Source organism: Gallus gallus, chromosome 1 (assembly GCF_016699485.2).
Source record: "Gallus gallus isolate bGalGal1 chromosome 1, bGalGal1.mat.broiler.GRCg7b, whole genome shotgun sequence".
NCBI classification, from domain to species: domain Eukaryota; kingdom Metazoa; phylum Chordata; class Aves; order Galliformes; family Phasianidae; genus Gallus; species Gallus gallus.
The window spans coordinates 129,412,322-129,422,781 of NC_052532.1; positions in this window are offsets into that span (position 1 = coordinate 129,412,322).

The window sequence follows — 10,460 nt, forward strand, 5'->3', positions numbered from 1 at the left end:
GAGCCCACTTTCCTCTGTGCCCAACACCAAAAGTGGAAGGGGCAGCAGAGTATTTGGCCCTGCCTCCATCTTCCCCTGAAGTGCTACCAAAAAAACACAGAGAGACACTGAGCATTCACAGATAGTCACAGCAGTGACAGAGATACCACAGCAGTCATGGAGTAGGAGCAGTGGGAGGCAGCAGCAGAGCCAGTATACCCACCCATTTCTCTTCAGCACTCCAAAACCTGCTAGTGTGCTCTCATTTCTCCATCATGGGCTGCAGCTGAGGAGCCTGCATCTGCTTCCTAGTGCAGTAATGTGATTTCTTAAACTGAAATCCCTTGTATTAATGATAGCGTTTGTGCCTGCCTTTCCCTTGACCGGAACTTCTGGTTTTCTAGTCTTAGAGAAGTGTAAACAAGAGAAAGAAATAACATGCAACATATTAAATGAATCTTTCTGTATATATCTAAGCAGCCTGAAAATGTTTTTTGAAGAGAGACTAAAGGAATACATTTATTTATCTTTCTGAATTATATAATAATTCTAAAAATAAGAGGGGGACAACTATTCTCTCATGGTTATATCTTGCTTTCTTGTTCTCCACTGTTCCTTATCTCAGTATGTTCAAAGACTACAACCTTTTTGGTAAATGGTTTCTTGATTGATACTGCTCTGTGAAAGATATCTGTTAAAAAGTAGCCTCTATGACTGTGCTTTTGGATGGTTGTTAAAGGGAAGACCATAGTCATGTTCAGCTTTAATAAGAAAACAACACTTTTTGATAAATTGTGAGTAACAGGTCTTGTAAGGAGAAAGAGAGGAAGATTGATCCAAGCATTAAATATCTGTAGTACTAGGCAATTACAGAAGTTTCCAAAGGAAGTATTTCAGCACAGTCCCCATATAAGATGAGGAGTCCCTGATATCTGCCATGCGTTACATAAGCTTGGTTATACATATAAGTCATATGACTCCTTTAGAAAGACCATTAGACTCCCATATGACTCCTTCAGAAAGCTCAGGAGGAGCTTAAACTCACCAGTAGTAAGATGGACAGGGGTATGTATTATCTACATTGTTTTATCTTGGCATAGACAGATGTTTTATCCAGTGACTCTTTAGTGTGATGTAGTACATGGAAAAAGCATCATTCCTCATTTTGGTAGGCCATCTGTGGGCTGCAGAGCCATATATCCTCCTCCTTCTCTGAGTCAGCAAGTCTGAAAGAGCTTTATTTTTGTGAAAGGGTTGAATTTAAAAAGAAGGGTGAAGACAGCACACGTGAAAACACAGTGGTTCTTAATGAACGTAAGAGATCCTACTGACTAAAACAAAGAGTAATAAGAAACTGACTTCTATGCAGCCTGTGAATCCTCTAGCTGCTGAACTGTGAGGTAGAGGAGAATCAATTCCTACATCCCTGATTTCTGATGATGGGTAAATATCACCTCCCCTTTCTCTCACCTGGGATTCTTTAGGCCTTGAGAACTCTGTAAAAAGTGCTCAGTGAAGCACAGTGTTCTCTAAAATGATTTAATGCTTTCAGTTATACAAATCACAGGGTGGGGACTTCTGTATCTGAGCAAAGGGAAGCACATTGCCAGTGTGCAAAAGTCTCTCTGTTATGGTGTTACCATTATTGCCTGATCATGAACTCAGATGTTGCTCATGCATTGAAGTCACTGAGAAATTTTGTCTGCACAAGAGGCCTAAACACTAAAGAAATGTTTGGTCAACAGTAACAGAAAACAATGTTTTTTATCTGAAATTCTTAAAGGACAAATTTTCACATAATTTTTTTATCAGTACTTAAATGCATTCATGGGCGCATTGGAACACCACAGCTATTTACCATAGCAGAGAAATGTTACCCAGCATTTGAGGGCTTTCAAGGGTAAATACAAAGTAGGCCAGAAGAATTGGCATACAGTTCTGATAGGTTAATAATCATATCTCCAGTGTATTACATTGCCATAGACTAGATGAGACTAATAGATACACTCAAAAGTTCGCCCTGACTTTGCAGCAAATTTTGGCATGAAAATTTGTGTTGCCACTGGAAAATTGAAATGTTTTTTGATTTCTGCGTCATTAGGGATCCAAGACCTCAATCTTAATTTCAACCCAAAAATTCTTCATCCAGGAGCAGTGAAGATGAAAAAAGTTTTCTATAGTTCAGCCCACCTATACTTGTTCCACTTTGTTGTATCTTACCTCTGCTTATTAAGTTAGCCCAGGGCTTTCTATATAATGAAAAAGGAGAGAACTTACTAAACTTCAGATTTTTATGACTCTAGAAAGGCTCGAAATGGCAAAGCCACTGGAAACAGATGTTTTTGTTTTGTATTATGTTCCGCAGATGTTGTTCATAACAGGACTAAGGCTGAGATGGGGGCCTTCTTGTGCAATTTTTTTCCCCATTAATTTTTATTCCAAAATATCTGAACTTCAGTACAAAAAACATCAGTAAACAAAGGGTCTATAAGATGATTGAGAGCAAAGTTATCGCTCATGCTATCACAGTGCGTGCAAATGTCTCATGTCACTGGCATGCTATTTTGCAGAAGATGTTAGATCACAATCAACAACATAAAGGATTTGAACACTCAGGTACTAGAGAAGATCTCCACATCAGAGAAGTATCAAAGAGTTACACTCTTCTGGACTGAAACAGGTAGCACCATTAATATAGTGTAGATTGAAAACTAGAGGTAATAGAGGCAGACAAAAGAGAGTCTACAATTCCTCTTAATTTTGATTAAACTCACAACTGTGTGGTCACACCATCTCTTGTGTTGAAACTAGTCAAATCAGAGTTGTTTTCAAAGCTTACACCCTGACTGCGATGATGCTTTTGTTAGTATGGGACTACTGGGAAGTAGGGAAGCAGAGGGAAGACTGTCATCAGCAATGAATTCAAGGGAATGCAGAGAAAATGGGCATATTAAAGTACTATATCTAGAAAAAACAAAGCTCAGAGAACAGAGCTATATGCTCCAAACAGTAAGACTTTACCTCAAATATTATGTATCAACCACTTACAGAACTGTTTGGTTTGATGCAAAAGCAAGCAAAGAAATATTACAACCATAAAGCTCCCTCAGTACTGGGGTCTCCTGAATGTCAAAGAAGAACCTGAGAACTTGGAAGTATTTCCACATACTCATCTGGGCAATGGACAGAATGTGATATCTGTTGAATGCTGGAAGAATATCCAGTTCTTTGTTCTGTTGCAAGATGTTTTGTTGTGACTCTTTGAAACTGTGAAACCAGAGGAGTTGAAAGGAGAAGAACTTACATGACCTTTTTTTTCCAATGCTGCTTATATAGTTACAGGGAATTTCTTAGAAATTATTGAAATGACTCTTTTAAGAAAAGAAAGAGCAATCTGATTGAAAGGAGATTTTTAGAAATGATGACTAAAAATCTTGCCTATATGAACATCTGTGATTTTTTTTACCGCAAGTACATTATGTACTGCAGTCAGAAAATCCATAATCAGTACAATACTGATATCTTCCATTAGCTGACATAATTTTAATTTTATTCTAGACTTTCAGGTGTTGTTTAGACAGGACACGTAGGCAAGCACTGCTAGAGAATAACAAAACCTGAAAAAAAATGTCAAAGATTAAGTTCCTCTTCCTTTCTTTCTCCTTCAGCAAATAGGCAAAGAATATTTTGTTTTCAGACTTACGTCTTTGTTTAACTACAGGAACAATCACGGTTCCTCACAGAGTCAGAGAGTGGTTGAGCTGGGAAAGCACCTCTGGAAGTCATCTAATCCAACCCAGGGCAGTGTCATCAACAGCAGATTGCCCAGGACCAGATCCTGTCTGATTTTGAGCAACTGCAAGGATACTCCACAGCTTCTCTGGACAACATGTCCCTGTGTTCGATCACCCGCCATGATAGATATGTTCCCAATGGACTTGTTTTAAATGGAATTTCCTGTGTTTCAGTATGTAGTTATTCCCTCTTTTCCTGTCACTGGGCTACAATGAGCACAGCGTAGTTCCATCTTCTTTACTCCTTCCCTTCAGGTATTTATACGCAACAACAAGATTCCCCTGACTCTTCCATTCAGGCTGAACTGCCCCAGCTCTCTCAGTCGATCTCTGTATGAAAAGTTCTCCAGTCCCTTGATCATCTTGGTGACCTTCCACTGTCTCCAGTATATCCATGCCTGTCTTGCAGTGGGAAGCCCTGCACTGATCTCAGCACTACAGATGTTTCTCACCAGGGCTGAACAGAGAGGAGGAATCAACTATTCTGAACTGCTGGCAAACCTCTCCCTAATGCAGGCCAGTGCATCACTGGATTTCTTTGCAGGAGTGAATTGCTTGCTCATCCACTACCTCTGCCTTCCCTGCAAAGCTGTTTTCTAAACAGATGGCTGCAGGCTAGCTCCTGGGGTTGTTCCACCCCAGGTGCAGGACTTTGCAGTTCCCTTTGCTGAACTTTTTGAGTTTCTGCTGCTTCATTTCTTCAGCTTGTCGAAGTCTTGTACATTTCTTGTATAAACAAATTATTTTTGCATAGACATCACTTCTGTGTGAATACAAGATGTGCATTTCATCCATTCTTCTGATCTGTACTCATGCAAGAAATGGTACGTTGTAGAGAGTGGCAGCTGATAAACACCTATTGCTATAAAAAGAGCATAATATATTATTTTTTATCATGTTTATTAAGACAGTATTTAACAGACAGCAGAGTGTGGGACACTGTTGTGCTCAAGGCCATAAAGAATACACAGAATTATAGGCATTATATTTTACAGAAGTCAAAATTCTGAACTAAAACAGAAGCAAGGAAGTAGGTGAGACAAGAAAGAGATAGCACACAAGCTATAGTAAACCTAACTCTCAAATAGTAGAAAAAATAGTTTCTGGTGTCTCAATTTGATTTTACTCTCAGGGTTCTAAGAGAAGCAAGAGTTGAGGATGGAATACAAATACACTGATGCCTTTCACATACTCTGTCAGCATCTGCAGAGGAGTTTACAATTCCATCTTTGAAGACAAAGAAGAAACTTTATAAACAAAGTCAGCCTGAAGGGCAAAATGATTTAGAAAATCTAATATAAATATGTCCTCCAAGATGCAGATAAGCTATTGGGCCACACAAGATCACAGAAGGCATCTTAGTAGTATCAGATGCATTTCTGTCACTGAAGTTGACAGTAGAATCAACTGCCGTTGGGTATTTTGGAAAAATATTATCACAACATCCTGTGTTCTTTCACATATAATTTCAGTTGATTACATCAGTAGATTAATTTTATAAGTGTAAGAATCCTTAAAGGGTCATATAAACTAGAGGATAGGAGCATACATGTCATACCATGGAGGGATGTAAAAATATTGGACAGCTGAGGACAAAAGATAATATTCATACTGAACAGAACTGACACTGCAAATTGCAAAGTTTTATGTAAGTAAATCTGTGCGTGAATTAGACCCTAAAATTTAATCCCTAAAGAAGTTGCCCCCTATCCACCCAAACTGGACAAATACAGTAATCTCTGCCTTTTTACTGAGCTTTTACAGTAACTTTTAGCTACAGCAAGAATGCAGGTGTGGTAACTTTCCTTCTCCACTTTCATGACCAGTGATGCCACTGTGAAGTAGGCTCAGTTTCAGGAACCCTTTGCAGAGCGTTGCTGAGTGGATGCTGGTCATGCTGTCATTCATGCTTTCAGTTGCGGCCATCTGCAATGCAGATATTACCCTTTATTTAGTCACTCAGTCACTTTCCCACCCTCCTTTAGAGTCAGTACAGAGAAGCCAGCACTTTTAGAGAACTATTCACTTCATTCTAAAGTAAACAACAAAAGTAGGCCTGGTGAACTGTACTCCAGGGATGTTCCTCTCTCAAACGACATTAATGTAGATTTAGGACAATTAATTAAGTGGTGAGCATAGTGAGTATGCATGCTGTAAACTTAGATAAGATTGGTGCTACCAGAAGCCCCCTTTTTATGTTGAATTCTTTCTCAGAGACCCCTGGGTCTTTGAAAGGATCTATACAATTCTATAATCAACAATTAAATGATGGGCAAAGGACATTTATTCCTAATGCCAGGTCGTGGTACAGGTAAGGTTCAGCCTCGAACTGTAGGTATCTAAATGTAGTCATTGAATGTAGGGACTGGTTTCAATGCTTCAAGTGTCCACATGGGTTTTTGGCATCACTGGAGATGCCCACCATGTAGTGCCCAGTCTCTAGCTGTCAGGCCAGACTTCACTGTTCTCCCACATATCCTCAATCATATCTGACTACCATTTGTGGATGTCTGTGATACCAGAAGGCATCTCAAATGGCATGCAGCTGAAGCACGTCTGACCGTTTACTTCAAATGTGAATTAGGTGTCCAAGTTCTTTTCACAGTCAGTGGATATCGGGGGAAGCAACTTAGAGCACTTAGGCGACTCAATTTAGATGTTTACTTCAGTGTGAGCTAAATAGCCCTCCAGATTCTATTGACTTTATCAGCCAGATTAGGTCTATCATCAGGTTTGTTCATTAGAAACAAACTGCTTCCCATCAGCCACATGGAAGAAATTCTTAAGTTATCATTTATACATAGTGCATGTTTTTGCCTCTATCCCATCTTCAAAGATTCTTCTGGTGGTTCATTTATAGGTATGAGTCTTTTTCTCCTTCCCCCACATGAAAGTCATCCCTGAATCTCAACCAACATTTTCCATGTCAACATGGAAGATCTACCAAGAAGTGTACTAGCAGAAATCTAAAACAAGATTTGATGTTCCAAGAAGATAATAAGACCACACGGACAATTGTCCCTGTTAAATATTAAGTGCAGATTATTTTGATGTAAGATGCTATTATAATTTAATACAATTCTCTGAAAGAAGAAAACAAAAAATAGTAACTGAAAGCATACCAAATGCGAATATTTTTAATGTGGGTTGAGACATTCCATATTATTTCTATTTGTATTCTTTTGAGGCAGGACTGTTCTAGTTTATTAAAAAAATATATATTATCTTTCAAAGCTTTTATAACCATTCAGAAATTTTAAAATCTCAACAACTACTTTTATGAGTAGGCATCCATTTTTTGGGTATCTAAAACCAGGTCCGTGACTTTAGAGCTGGAACAATTTTCAAATATTAAAAAAAAAATTCTGGTCAAAAATAAGATCAATGAGCATGTAAAGCAGTCAGGGTAACCTGAGTGCTAGGTCTTGTTCTTACAAGAAGCATATAATAGAATCATAGAATGTCCTGGATTGAAAAGGACCATAATGATCATCGAGTTTCAACCCACTGCTATATGCAGGGTCGCCAAGTAAGTGTCGTATTCATATGTTGATTGTGTTAATTAACATATTTTATCATATCACTGTATCACATGAAGCAACAAACATAGTTTCTTATATTTTTGTGGAGGTTACAAGTATCTGATAGTGTGAAGGAGGCAAAAGTGCATAGAGCATTTTGCCAAATCCAACTTTAAACATAAGAATTAAGAGCATGTCATCAATAGGCAAATCACTGAGTACTTACATAAGGAAACAAGTGTGAGTAATGTTATTTCATGTCATAGAATCATAGAATCATAGAATTGCTAAGGTTGGAAAAGACCCACAGGATCATCCAGTCCAACTATTCACCCATCACCAATGGTTCTCATTAAACCATGTCCCTCAATACAATGTCCAAACATTCCTTGAACACCTCCAGGGTCGATAACTCCACCACCTCTCTGGACAGCCCATTCAAGTGCCTGACCACCCTTTCAGAGAAGTAGTAGTCTTGCATTAACTACACAAAGTATGATCAAATTTTATTATCTAGTTTGTACCGGAGCTCTGCTAGTGCTCAGAGAGGGTTTATAGTGCAGTAGGTATACAAAAATTTTGATGTTAGCTAAAATTCAAATCACTACACAATCCAAGTCCAAAGTTATAAATGTTTTCAAAAAAAATGTATGTCATACCTCTCTAAAACCTCATATATGCTCTGTAAAGTTTTCTAAGTTCCATGATTAAATAAGATCCTTCCTGCCCACGTGGCTGCCACTACTTGAGCAGCTCCATCATAAGCCCAGAATTTCATGCTCTCCCTGCTACTACCATGGGTCCTGTCAGCACCCACTCTGAGCCCACTCTTCACTGTCCTTCCATCATGCTGGTGGAGAGTGGCACTTGGAGGCGGAGTAGGAAATGGGGAGAGGGGTGGGAAGGTGGGATGAAGGAGTGTTTGAAAGATGCGGTGAAAAAGAAGGTGACAGGAGTTAGAATAGTTAGATCAGTTGGACTGAATGTACTAAGACCATCAAGTCCAACTGCCTAACCTCTTTAGGGTTAACAAAATGTTAAAGGATATTAATAATGGCATTATCTTGAACACTAGCAGCCATAGGGCATCAATTACCTCTCTAGGAAGTCTATGCCACTGTTTGACCACCATCATGGTAAATAAATGTCTCCTAATGCCCAGCCTGACTCTCCCCGGCACAGCTCTGTGGCGTTCTCCTCCCACCACTGGTTCCCAGGAACAGAGCCTGGCCACTTCCCTCTGCTTCCCCTCCTCGGGACTCTGCAGGGAGCAGCAAGGTCACCTCTTGTTCTCTCCAGACTGGGCAACTCAGCACCCTCAGCCTCTCCTCACAGGACATGCCTTCAGCCCTGTTACCAGCTTTGATGCTCTCCTCTGGGGGCTTTCAAGAACCTTAATGTCCTTTTTATATTGTGGAGCCCAGAACTGCAGGCAGTATTTGAGGTAAGGCCACACCAGTATTAATTACAGATGGAGAATCACCTCTTTTGACCAGCTGGCCATGCTGTGTTTAATGCACTCGACAATGCTGTTTGATCTCTTACACACTGCTGAGCTGCTGTCACCAGCACACCCAGGTCCCTTCCTGCTGAGCTGCTCTCCAGCCACTTGTCTCCCAGACTGTGCCTGTGTCCAGAGTTGAATGCTGAAGAGATTGTAAAAGTGTTAAAGTGGAACTTCAAAAGCAGGTGATAATTAGCAAGAGGTGGGGAGAGGAGGGAAAAATAAAGAAAGGAAGACTTGGAGCTAGGGATTAGCAGGAATACAGAATATATTGTAGCCTTTATGACACATGTCCCTTACGACCATGGGTAGAGAAAAGCTGAGTACAGTTAAATCCAATGAAGGAAAGATGAGGCTACTGCACAGCTGCACTTTGATCAGGTATATGTACTTCATGCCACAGAAAATAAGAATGCCACAGCTTTCCTGATGTTTTTTCCAATACATCCACATCTCCTTATTATTTCACCTGTATAATTCAATTTTTGAATCTCAACATTCTCTCTGTTATGTGGCTTCGAAGTTATTGGTCAAATGTGTACCTCCATCCCCCTCTAGTGGGAGGTTCACATAGAATTTCCTCATTCCACTTTCCACTGTACTTCAAATTAAAACAACAATAACAACAACAAAAAACTGCTCTGCACACCCCTTAACCTCAATTTTGCTTCAGTGAGTTTGTTTGTATGGGCAAACGTGCACCTATGGGCTCTGTTCAAGTTCGAAAATGTTCAAATACAGCTAAATTGAATTAATCAATATATGAAAATGTGTTATGTCTGAGGGCTGAAATGAAAGATCAAAAGACTCTCACTTCATGTACAGGATTAACAGTATAGAAGTGAATAAGTTTTGTGTCAAGTCTGAAGATGACTAGTTTCTTTGGCAGCATGCATTGCATGATGAAAATTAACAAAAAGCATTGTCATAAAAGTAGTTGTATCTGGAAAACCAGAATCCATCTTCCATTGTCAGAGATTTTCTAGGAAAATCGTACAAATTCTCTGTTTTCCCATGTTTGGGATATATAATCTGAGATCCTGCAATCTTTCTTGAAGAATGGCTGAGCTTTCACTGCAGCCACTAAGATAAATAGGAACACTACTCTCAGCACACATACTGCTACATATTCTGAGAAATCAGACCTCAGGCATCTCAAATTACTACCCCAAATTAGCCAGCACTTTTGACAATTCCCTATCTGTAACATGGGGAGAATGATACTACAGGGACATTATGAAGATAAATTCATTAATTTCTGTTAATAACTAGGATACTAAGAAAAAAAAAAAAAACACCAGGGAAAAGCCCATTAGAAAATGAATAATTATGTATTCAGTGCAAGGTTTGGATGGTGTGCAGGAAATTAGGCATGGGGCCATATATTAAATGATGAGAAGAAAATGAAATACTGTACGACTGCTCATTTTGTGAGCACAGTCTGTCTTGTGCACTGAATGTGTCAGTGGTCCTGGGGGTGGACTTGGCTGTATAATTAAAGACAGCATCATAATATATGCACAAAGACCCCTGTAATTCTCTTCTATATCCCATTGTATTGTGAATTTCTAATTCTATCATTTCTTTGCTAAGTATCTTTTCAGGTGCTAAATGTATGCTTAGAATATGAAATAAACTGCTGAATGTTATGGGTGGGAAATT